Source organism: Dromiciops gliroides, chromosome 4 (assembly GCF_019393635.1).
Source record: "Dromiciops gliroides isolate mDroGli1 chromosome 4, mDroGli1.pri, whole genome shotgun sequence".
Lineage (NCBI taxonomy): Eukaryota > Metazoa > Chordata > Mammalia > Microbiotheria > Microbiotheriidae > Dromiciops > Dromiciops gliroides.
In genome coordinates this window covers 60,905,817-60,916,538 of record NC_057864.1, presented here as the reverse complement: position 1 = coordinate 60,916,538, position 10,722 = coordinate 60,905,817, and positions in this window count along the sequence as shown.

Here is a 10,722-nt window from a genome sequence, read left to right as displayed (position 1 = left end):
TCAAATGGCGCTGTCCTCTTTCTTGCCCTACAGGCCAGTGACTACGTGGGCAGATCAGATAGTGTCTGAGTGACACAGTACTGACCTGCAGGAACTTAGGGCCCTCCTGAGGAGGCAAGATTCACTTGTATTTTTTTTTCCCCTGCTTGGGTTACAGTGAGATACATTACTATGCCCCGGTGGAGGGGAGCCTTCTTTCTCCTGGGACAAAAATGCTTTTCCTGGTAGGAGGGTGAGAACCATCCCCAAGTCACACAGGAAGCCAGAGGCCCTGAGCTTGGGCTTTCCCTTCCCAATCATCTCCTCTCCCTCCTCTTCTTAGAGGCCTAGCAGGTTCACAGGCTGCTTCCCCTTCTTCTCCCTACGCTAGGTAGTAAGTGGCAGTTTCACTGATTTTCCTCAATTCTGTGACACAGCAGAAACTTGCTTGGCCGATGGCTAGAGAAGACCCATCCCCAGGGGGCAGCTACACGATAACTGGGGGGACAAAATGCCCTTGCTTAGGAAGTGAAGGAAGGACACCAAGGCCAATGATGAATCCTTGGTCACTGAGAGAGGTTCACTGGGACACCCTTGCCAAAGTCACCCTGCCACTGTTTCCTCCAACCTTGAGCTACTCTGAAACAACCTTGTCCATACACTAAGACGTTGAAAGGCCCCGCAGGAACCCAACTGTGAGATCTTGGGACCAGGACAAACCTGAAAATTCCTGAAACTTTAGGGGCAGGAAGCTGCTTGATTTGCCCCCTGATTTGTGCACACGCTCTGGCTCCTTTGCAGGTAACCACTAGAACAAGACATTGAATACAAATGAGGCCGCCACTGCCAGCTCTGCCCCTGCAGTGTTTATGTTGGAAGCTCCCCAGGCTGATGGTGGGAACACGCAGGAGGAGGCTACACCTGCAGAGACCATTCTCTCCTCCACCCAGTTTTTCTGGGTTCACTTAGAAGTTGCCTCATGGGGGAGTTCCCAGCAGGACAGGTACAAGGGAAGGGGAGAGCTTGTAGGCAGAAGGGCAAGGTCAGCAGGGAAGGATTGGAGATGGAAAAGGTGGCAGAATGAATGGTAAGGAAGGTACAGAGTAAGACCTGGCATCTTGCCTACTGTCTTTTTGCCCTTCTTATCCCCTCCCATTTCCCTTCCCCCTCCATTTTTTTTCTTCAAGGTCAAATGCACTGATTCATTTTCTTCAATGACAGAGGAAAAGCATATGGTAAAACAAATTGTGGAGAGAGGCACACGACCAAAGAATTTGACAAAAGGTAAAATCTCAGCTCCCAAGGTCTTAACAAATAACAGAGACAATTAGAGCAATCCTGGACAGACATCAGAATGAATGAGTGAATGAATGAAACATTTATTTATTTTTTTACTTTTTTGGGAAACATTTATTTTTAGCCCTTACTAAAGGAGTGCAAAGGAGTATGCTGACTATTGGGTACATTATGATAATTATAATAATAACTGACATTTATATATCTCTTTAATGTATAGAATTTCTTTACCTATGATATAGGTATTATAATTATTCTTATCAATACCTTACAAGTGAAGAAACTGAAGCATAGATAGGTTAAGTGACCTGTTCATAGTCACATAGTCAATTTAAACTGAGGTTTTCCAAGTTCTGTGCTCCTACCACCTCTATGCCATGATACTTACTTGAGTTATTTTTATTTAGACAATATACTCATTATATCTGCCATAGCTTTTGAACCCCACAATAACTATGAGATGGGTACTCCAGGTACTTGGTGGGGTGGGGGACCTTCTGAACATATGATTTCCTTTACATTAGGAACTGTTTGTGAGAAACTCTTCTACCCAGGCAGATCAACAGTCATCCTATAATTTATAGTCTTAGAAAATTAGTTGCCTTGAGGTATACGAGATGTTATTTTGTTTCCTAGGGTCATGCAACCAGTATGTGTAAGAATTGGGGACATGAAACCAGCTTGTACAGGCCAGTTCTGTATCCACTATGATAAGCTACTTTCTCATTTCCATTTTACAGATGAGGAAACTGAGTTAATAAAGATTGTGACTTGTTTCTGATCATGGAGCTAGGAAGTATCCTAGGTTAGATTTGAACATAGATTTTTGATATGACGGTACTACCATTCTAACAATTAGAACATCGTTAATTCACTTGGAAGAAAGGGTAAGTAATAGAAAATACCTAGTTCTACCACCTGCCTGAGAAAAATGATTATTAAATAACCAATTGTTAATATTGGGGAGACACAGGATTTAGATTGTATTAACTTTCTCCTCAATCTTATTCAGACCCCATCCAGGTGGAGAAGCCCATTGTTGTTCTACTCGGGTTTGGATAAGGATAAATTCTTTCATTAGATTGCTAGGTTGGGGGTGATTTGGAAGTAAATGACAATATCCCCCAGCCCCTCATTAAAATAGATCTACTACTCATTGTAAAATTCATTCTCTCTCATTACTTGTTAACCAGAGGATTGCTACCCCTGGCAATACCCACTCTTACAAGTCCATATAAATGTTGAGTGGGTTCCATGAGGAGTCTTTGGCATTGGAGAGTGTCACTGACCCTTTTTATTAATCATATGCTTGTATGATTAATAAAATGATTACCCAGAAATTATCTCTTGAACTTTTTATACTGATGGCTTTTGCCCCTCCAAATCCTTGCATCCTTGACTTTGCTCTCTTTCCCTTCCTGAATATCTCAACTATTTTCACCTTTCTGAAGAAATTCAGAGCCTCTCTCTTTTCTGTTCCTCCCTGAGCAACCAATCAACAATCAGTAGATGAATAAGCATTTAATAATAAGCACTAGGGTGGCTAGGTGGCATGATGGTTAGAACACTGGGGCCTGGAATCAAGAAGACCTGAGTTTAATTGTGGCCTCAGATACTAGCTGTGTGACCTTGGGCAAGTCACTTAACCCTGTTTGCCTCAGTTTCTTCATCTGTAAAATGAGCTGAAGAAATGTAAAGCCCTTTGAAACCTGGCCCCTTCCTATCTTTCCAGTCTCCTCCAAACACTTTACTGTAATCTTTGGTGGTACTCCAAACCACTCCAGTATCTTTGCCAAAAAACCCCAAATGGGGTCACAAAACACAAAACAACAACTACAAACTCTGCCAGCCTCTAAGTTGAGTGCTGGAGATAGAAGGACAAGGCAATGGTTCTGCTTTGGAGGAACTGACTGAATGAGGGGAGATAACAAACAAATAACTATATAAGATATATAGAATTTTAAAAAAAGTTCATCTCAGGGGGAAGACCAGGAAAAGCCTCCTGAGGAAAGTGGGATCCAGAGAAACAAGGAGATAGGTCAGGAGGGAGAGCCTTCCAGGCATGAATGATAGTGGAAAGGCAAGGGGAAGGGAAGTCGAGTGTGGCGTGTGAGAAGGCCGGCATGGCTGGACAGCAGAGTGTTTTCTAGGAGACTGGGAAGATAGGAAGGGGCCAGGTTACCAAGGGTTTTCAACATGGAACGGGTTTACATTTAATCCTAGAAGTAAAGGGATCTTCAGTTTATGGAGGAGGCTGGGATGATTAGACCTAGCCTTTAAGAAAATCACTTTAGCCACTTTGTGGAGAATAGCCTGGAGGGAGGAGAGATTTGAAGCAGGGACACCAATTAGAAAGCTATCATAGCAGTGCAGGTAAACAATTATTTCAGCCCTTAACTAGCCTAATCTAATCCTAAAGCACCTACCCTCTTCCCATTAATTTTTGCTGGCCATGTAATCTTAGTATTCGTTGGTGGCGCATGTGATCCCTTGGAAATCCTCTTTCAACCCTACCTTTTTATACTCTAAAGATCACTTATCTTACATCACTCCTGCTTTCCTTTTTTTACTTTGTACCCAAGCTCAGTTAGTTATACCTATAGCTGTTCAATTATCTCTTCTCCATAGCCACCTTTGTGCCCACCATGTGTCAGATAGCCTGAGATCAGCTGTATCCCTGGACGGGCACCTTGGATTGCTGCTCTTGGGCAACAGGTCTCCTGTCTCCCCACCCTCTGAGCTTCCTGTACTTACCTTTTTTCCTATTTTATTATACCTCACCCCCTGCCCTTCCCTAACCAAAGTAATGAATAACTAAATCACGTGGTACCTTTTCAGGCTGAGATGGACTTTCCTATTTCAAGGTAACAGGCTTCTTGTCTGAAGAGGTGACAGGAAATGCCTTTCTCCAGGAGTGAGGAAGTGATGAAGGAGGTGGGGATGTACCCTTGGAAGACGAATGAAGTCTAGGATATAATGAAGATATTTTAGAAAGGCCTAAGAAAAGAGTTGCTATGCAGAAAAAAGGGATTCTTCTACTTGGAGATACAGAGAAGAGAGAGAGGAATTTTTGTTTTTTTCAAAACAGGGAAGAGAAGAAGGTTTTGAAGAACAGTAATTGGTTCTGCCTGAAGTTGGCATATGTATGTAGAGAGACAGCCATAGGCATGGGGAGGTAGAGAGCAGAGACTGAGGACATTTCAACCCAAATGTGAAGTCAGATTCCTACCGAGGAAGTAGTCAGACATTGTTGCTTTTTGAAGCATCTGATTCAAGAACAAGCCATTTTATAGAAAATGATTGGTTAAAAGAGGGCTCGGTAGAAGAAACACATGGAATCAATCACCAGTATCCTACCCTTTTGCTCAAAATTAGGGGGCCTGGAAGAGGAATCCACCGGCTGGGTAGTAGGGAGGGCAAGGAGCTGGTGAGATCTAACTAATGAGAAACTAACAGGACGCAGAGATTCATCACACAGGTGAACCTTTCAGCAAGGTACAATGCTCTCTGTGCTTTGCAGAGAGATAAAGAAGTCTGAGTTCCCTACATACACCACTCACAGTGGTATTTTAAACAAGAAGTGGAGGGGGTGAGGAGATGGAGGGAGAAGGTGGTTGCAGGGTGACTCATCCTGGCAGAAATACAGTGTTTGCATTGCTAAGAAAAATAAATCTATGGCAGGCCATGTTTGCAATGCAAAATAGTCCTAATGTACATCTCTGGAAAGAAGTGTGGTTTAGAGGGAGGGGAAAAACAGATCATCAGGGGAAGCATTGCCTGACACTCTAACAACAACAAAGATTAGCTAAATGGCCTTAGTTCTAGGTCGAACTAAATAAGCATCAGTACTGTGGCCCTAGCTCCTCTGTACTTGTATTGCTGCACAATAAACGTTGCTTATGTGATGGGAGAATAAATCAATCCTGAATGCTACTATTTTCTTAAAGAAACATAAATATTAAATGGTGACATTCATGTTCCCATTTAAAACAGTTTGGGTGATATCTTATTAAACAAAATCTCTTCCCCTTCTAATGAGTCCATTAATTTGAATGGACTTTACTTAGCACTGACATTTACTGTGGACAGAAGGTGAAATTGACAGAAGAGTCACATTTTGCACTTGCACCTGTCAGCACTGTCATACTGTGGTTGGGGAAGACCACATATCTGCTCCAATACAACCCGTATGTTCTATATTTTTTTTTCAGTTACCAGCTTCAGCTTGGCCTAGGGAGGGAGGTATTCAGGATGCACTGCTTCCCACTGGACTTTGTTGGGTTAAGACATCCTGGGTTTCTACTGAACATATAACTCCTTTTGCTAATTTTTTTATGAGTTGGCAGAAGGGAAGAAGGATAGAGAATGGAGAAAAGAGGAACTAAGGCTTTGAACTACCCCTCAACTCATTCTTGTAGTTTGGATCCTAGGGGCGGAAGATAAATGATTCTCCCAGTTTAAAGTCATTTATTGATATGCAGTCCTAAAATGATAGCTCACAAGCCCCTACTAGTGTGTTTGTTTGTTTATTTATTTATTTGTGTGGTTGGTTTTTTGAGGGACGATGAGGGTTAAGTGACTTGCCCAGGGTCACACAGTAAGTGTCAAGTGTCTGAGGCCTGATTTGAACTCAGGTCCTCCTGAATTCAGGGCCAGCACATTTTCCACTCTACCACCCAGCTGCCCCAAAGCCAATTTTTAAAAAAGGAAAAACAAGAAATTTGAGCATCTTTCCCTCAAAGAGAGAGCCTGGTCCCAACAGAACTCCCAAAGGAATAGGAAAACTTCAATTGACTAGAAGCCACCCTTTCTCCTTTAGGAGAGAAACAAAATTGTCCTGAATAATATCCTTCTTGAGTCCCTGAAATATATTGTACACCTCCAATTTTTCTAATCAATCCCTGAAAAGTAGGACACTCCAAATGGAATTCTGAATTTACCCCTTACTAGGACAGACTTAACAGGAATTTAAATAAACTCAATGAAGGCCCAAAGAAATATTACTATGTCTTGCTTTTTTTTTTAAAGGCCATGGAGATATTGACAACTATCCAATAATTCCATCAAGTTTGATAAAATTTCTTCACATTTCACTAAAGGATAAGAGAGTACAAATACTTTATAGTCTATTTAAGATCTTAACAATTTGTTGTCTGTATCTGCCTCTTACATTCTATAATTTCATTGTGTGTGTGTGTGTGTGTGTGTGTGTGTGTGTGAGAGAGAGAGAGAGAGAGAGAGAGAGAGAGAGAGAGAGAGAGAGAGAGAGAGTGAGTGTGTGTGAGACACATTGATCCAGGATCACTGGATCACCTTTCACCCTCATTACATATACATGTTAAATGAGGGATTAGGATAGACAGATAAATAAACTGATGCACAGGTAGAGTGAGGAGTGTTCCAAACTATTGGTGCAGGCAAAGAAAGTGGCTAATAATTTCTTGTACAAAAGGGATGTATGTATGTGTGTAAATCAAGATATTTGTCACTAATGTAACAGGCCTGTTCGCCACACCCACTGAAGATAATTATTCCTGAGATTTGGGAGGAGGTACTTGTTGGTGGAGTGGGCAGATCTTGACTCATAAGCTCATCCCCTACAAGCTTTGGAGAAAAGGCTTGTGGGTTGAAGATGCAGGAAGCTTAAAAAATGAGGAAAATTAGACAATAGGGGAGAAAGAGAAAATTGGGAGGGTAGAGAAATGGAGGTGATTGCAGGTGGGTGGTAGGTGCAGTGAGGAGTCTCTACAAGAAGTTACTTGCAGCAAGAAGTCTTGCTAGCACCTCCAGCACTGATGGGGGTAAACTCAAAGCAAGAAACCAGTGATGCATTCTTTCTTCACCACCTTCTCTGAAGAGAAGGAAGACAAATGTCCGTGTGGGATGTTTGTTCACTTTAATTTTGTTGTTTTCCATCTGTGCCTTAATGCACACTTTGATTTCTAAGCCTTTAATTGTGGTAAACAAAGATGTTGACCAATATACCCAAATGATCATTCTTTACCAATAGATAATGTGTATGGAAGAACAAGAGTGAAAAACCATTCTCTTTTTGGAGACAGAAAAGATTCTGATCAGTGGAAACCAATTTAGGGGCTTAGAGCTAATTTACAACAATTGGCTAAAGGGGAAAAAGAGGTTGGATAATATAAGCCTGGCAATTCACTCAGATACCTCTGGAAATAAAATCATATCATGGGGTTGTCAGAACAGACTCCAAAGAAACAAAGTCAGGAATGGTTCTTTCCTCCCCTTGCTCTCTTTCCTGCTATTTGCTACCCACCCCCACCCCCCAGACTTTGATGAGCAAACCATGCCCCAGTAACTAAGAAGGAGGAAACGACTGTGAAAGTTTTGTCACATATTGAGGGGAGTCAGCTTCCAGAAAAAAACACCATTTTAAGGGATGGGAAGCTAATTGTATAAGCATCCTCTATATGTCTGTTGACTAAATGATTGACATCTTAGCTTAGATAGCTCTTATATAATGTGCGTGTGTGTGTGTGTGTGTGTGTGTGTGTGTGTGTGTGTGTGTGTGTACGTACAGAGAGAGAGACAGAGAGAGAGAGAGAGAGTTCTATCTGCTACTTAAAGGGTGTAATGAGACCACTGAAAGAATTTAGAGACAAGAGAAAAGGGACAAGGACAAAACCCTTGTGTCCACTCATACGTAGGGAGCTAGACATGAATGATGATCCAGAAAAAAAAAAACACTAAAAAGTGGAAGTCAAATTAGGTCAGAGGAAAATTAGAACAGAAAAATGTCTTGAAAACCCAAGGTGGAAAGAGTATTAAGGAGGAGCTCGTGGTAACAGTGTCATTTCCTGCAGAGGCCAAGAAGGATGAGAAATGAGAATAGGTTGTTGGATGTACTAATTAAGAGATCAGTGGTAACCTTGGGGAGATGATTTCAGTGGAGTGGTGAGGTCAGAAGCCTGGTTGCAAGGGTTTGAGAAGTGAATGGGAGGTAAAGAAATAGAGGCAATGACAGCTTTTTCTATGAGAATGGGAGGAGAGAGATAGGATGATAGTATGAAGGGATGGTAGGGTCAGGGTTAAGTTGTTTATTTTCATCTTGGAGTGGATAGGAAAATCTAGCCAGTTTATGGGCAGCAGGGAATTAATTGGTGGTAGTTATGAATAAGGGGGCAAGCAATGGGAATCAAGATAAAAGTAAATAGAATAGGGGCAGCTAGGTGGCACAATGGATAGAGCACCAGCCCTGGATTTAGGAGGACCTGAGTTCAAATCCGACCCTCAGACACTACACTTAGTAGCTGTGTGACCCTAGGCAAATCACTTAACCTCAACTGCCTCACAAAAAAGTAAATACAATAGTTTTGAGATTGAGGGGGGCATAAGAGGTAGGGGTGGGCTTAAACACTGTAGGGGTTCTTAGTGTGATATGGAGTCAATTAGGGAGTTTTTCCTATAGGACTACAAGCTCCGTTGAAATTGGATAACAAATTTGTAGTGGCCTCAGTGGTCATTTAAAAGGTGACAAATTAACTACTCATCCAGGCTTCTCTTTACTAAACAAAATATGGTTTTGTCACCATAAAAATGAGGAATCATAGACCCAATCTATTAGTTCATCTATCTTGAATAGACCCTGTTGATCCATAACCAACTAGGGCCGGAATTAAAGAAGAGAAGAGGAAGCTAGATTGCCTTTGGGAAATTGTTTGGTACTCTTAACTATTCCAACCTCATCCTAGAAACAAAGGCCTGTTGATTGATTCACTCATTTATATTTTCCATTAATGGCATTTATCTTTTTTTCCCAGTCATTTCAACCCAACCCCTTTCAGATAGAACCCTCTCTTATAATAAACACACTTACACCAAAACATCCAATCCAATGAAGGAATCAGCACAATGTTCTGCTGTGTTAGTCAGACTAAACCTTTATTTCTTCCATTGATGTCCCTGGTGCATATGACAGTTGTGAGTTCATTACATTACTGAATCATTGTCTAGTGCCTAGCATGTGTCAGTCATGATATTAAGTACTGGGGGTACAAAGACTGAAAGAAAATAGTCCCTGCCTTAAAGGAACCTACATTCTAATGAGGAAGATAGAACATACATATAAAAGTATACAGAGAATGAATGAATGTACTTTGGGAACAGAGGGAGGATACTAGAAGCTGAGGGAATCAGGAAGAGTTTCCTGGAGAGATCTTGCCAAAGTTGAAACACAGAGTCAGAGCATCTAGTTCACTTATGCCCCAGAAGAAACTACTATGACATGCAGTAATGCAGTTCTATATAACAGAAACTCTATGACCTTATATGTAGTTATCTAGCTTCTGCTTGAAAGGAGAGCCCTATTGAGGCAGCTCATTTCACTTTTAGACAGATCTAATTATTAGGACCTTTTTTCCCCCCTGACATTGAGTCTAGATTTTCATCCAGAGTTTTCAGTTACCACTTTTTACTCCTGCTTCTGTCATCTGGGGACAAACAGAACAATTAGCCTTTTTCCTTGACATAGTAACCCTTCAGATATTTGAACATGTCGATCACGTTCCCAATGGAACCTCTCTTCTCCAGGCAAAGCATCTCCAGTTCCCTCATGTTCTTCTCATGTGACACCTTAACCATATTGGTTCCTATCTTCTGGACACACCACCTTAACAAAGTCCTTCAACACTGGTACACAGAATTAAGCAAACACTTTGGATGGGATTGGATTAGGGAAGAATACTGAAGCACTATCACCTCCTAACTCCAAGAATCTATGGGCCTCTTAATGCAGTTCAAGAATGCATCAGTTATTTCTGCTTCTACATCACACTCCCTACTCATATTGCACTTGTGTCCATTAAGACCCCCAGATATTTTTGGTGTATGTGTGTATTTGTGGGGGTGGTGGTGGCAAACTGCTCTCTGGTTATTCCTCCTCTGTCCTTTAATTGTGAAGCTGATATTTTGAACCTAGGTATGGTATTTTATATTTATCCTTATCAAATTTCATTTTATTAGGTTATCTTAGTACTCTGGTTTGTCAAGATCTTTTTTGAATCCTTACTCTTTTATGCCAGTATGTTAGCTACCCTTCCCAGTTTTGTATCATTGGCAAATCTGATTAATATATGATCTATATATTTTATATGTCATTAATAAAAATGTTAAGGAACACAAGACTAAGTGCAGAGCCATGAAGATGTCCTGCAAAGTTGACCTTTGATCTACTTCTGTTCTCCTCTTGTCTGACTCCTTTGTACTTTTATTGCTGGAAAATGAACACTTCTTAGGCGATGGGAAGATAAATCAGTCTTGAATGCTAATTTCTTGAAGAGAAATAAATATTAAATGTATGGGAGACAGGAGAACTGGCATACATGTGGACACTCTACACTGGCCTACCACATGGTTGGGAGCAGCCATTTTCCATTGGCTACATAGTTGGAACTGTCTGCATCTTTTAAACTACCTGATTAA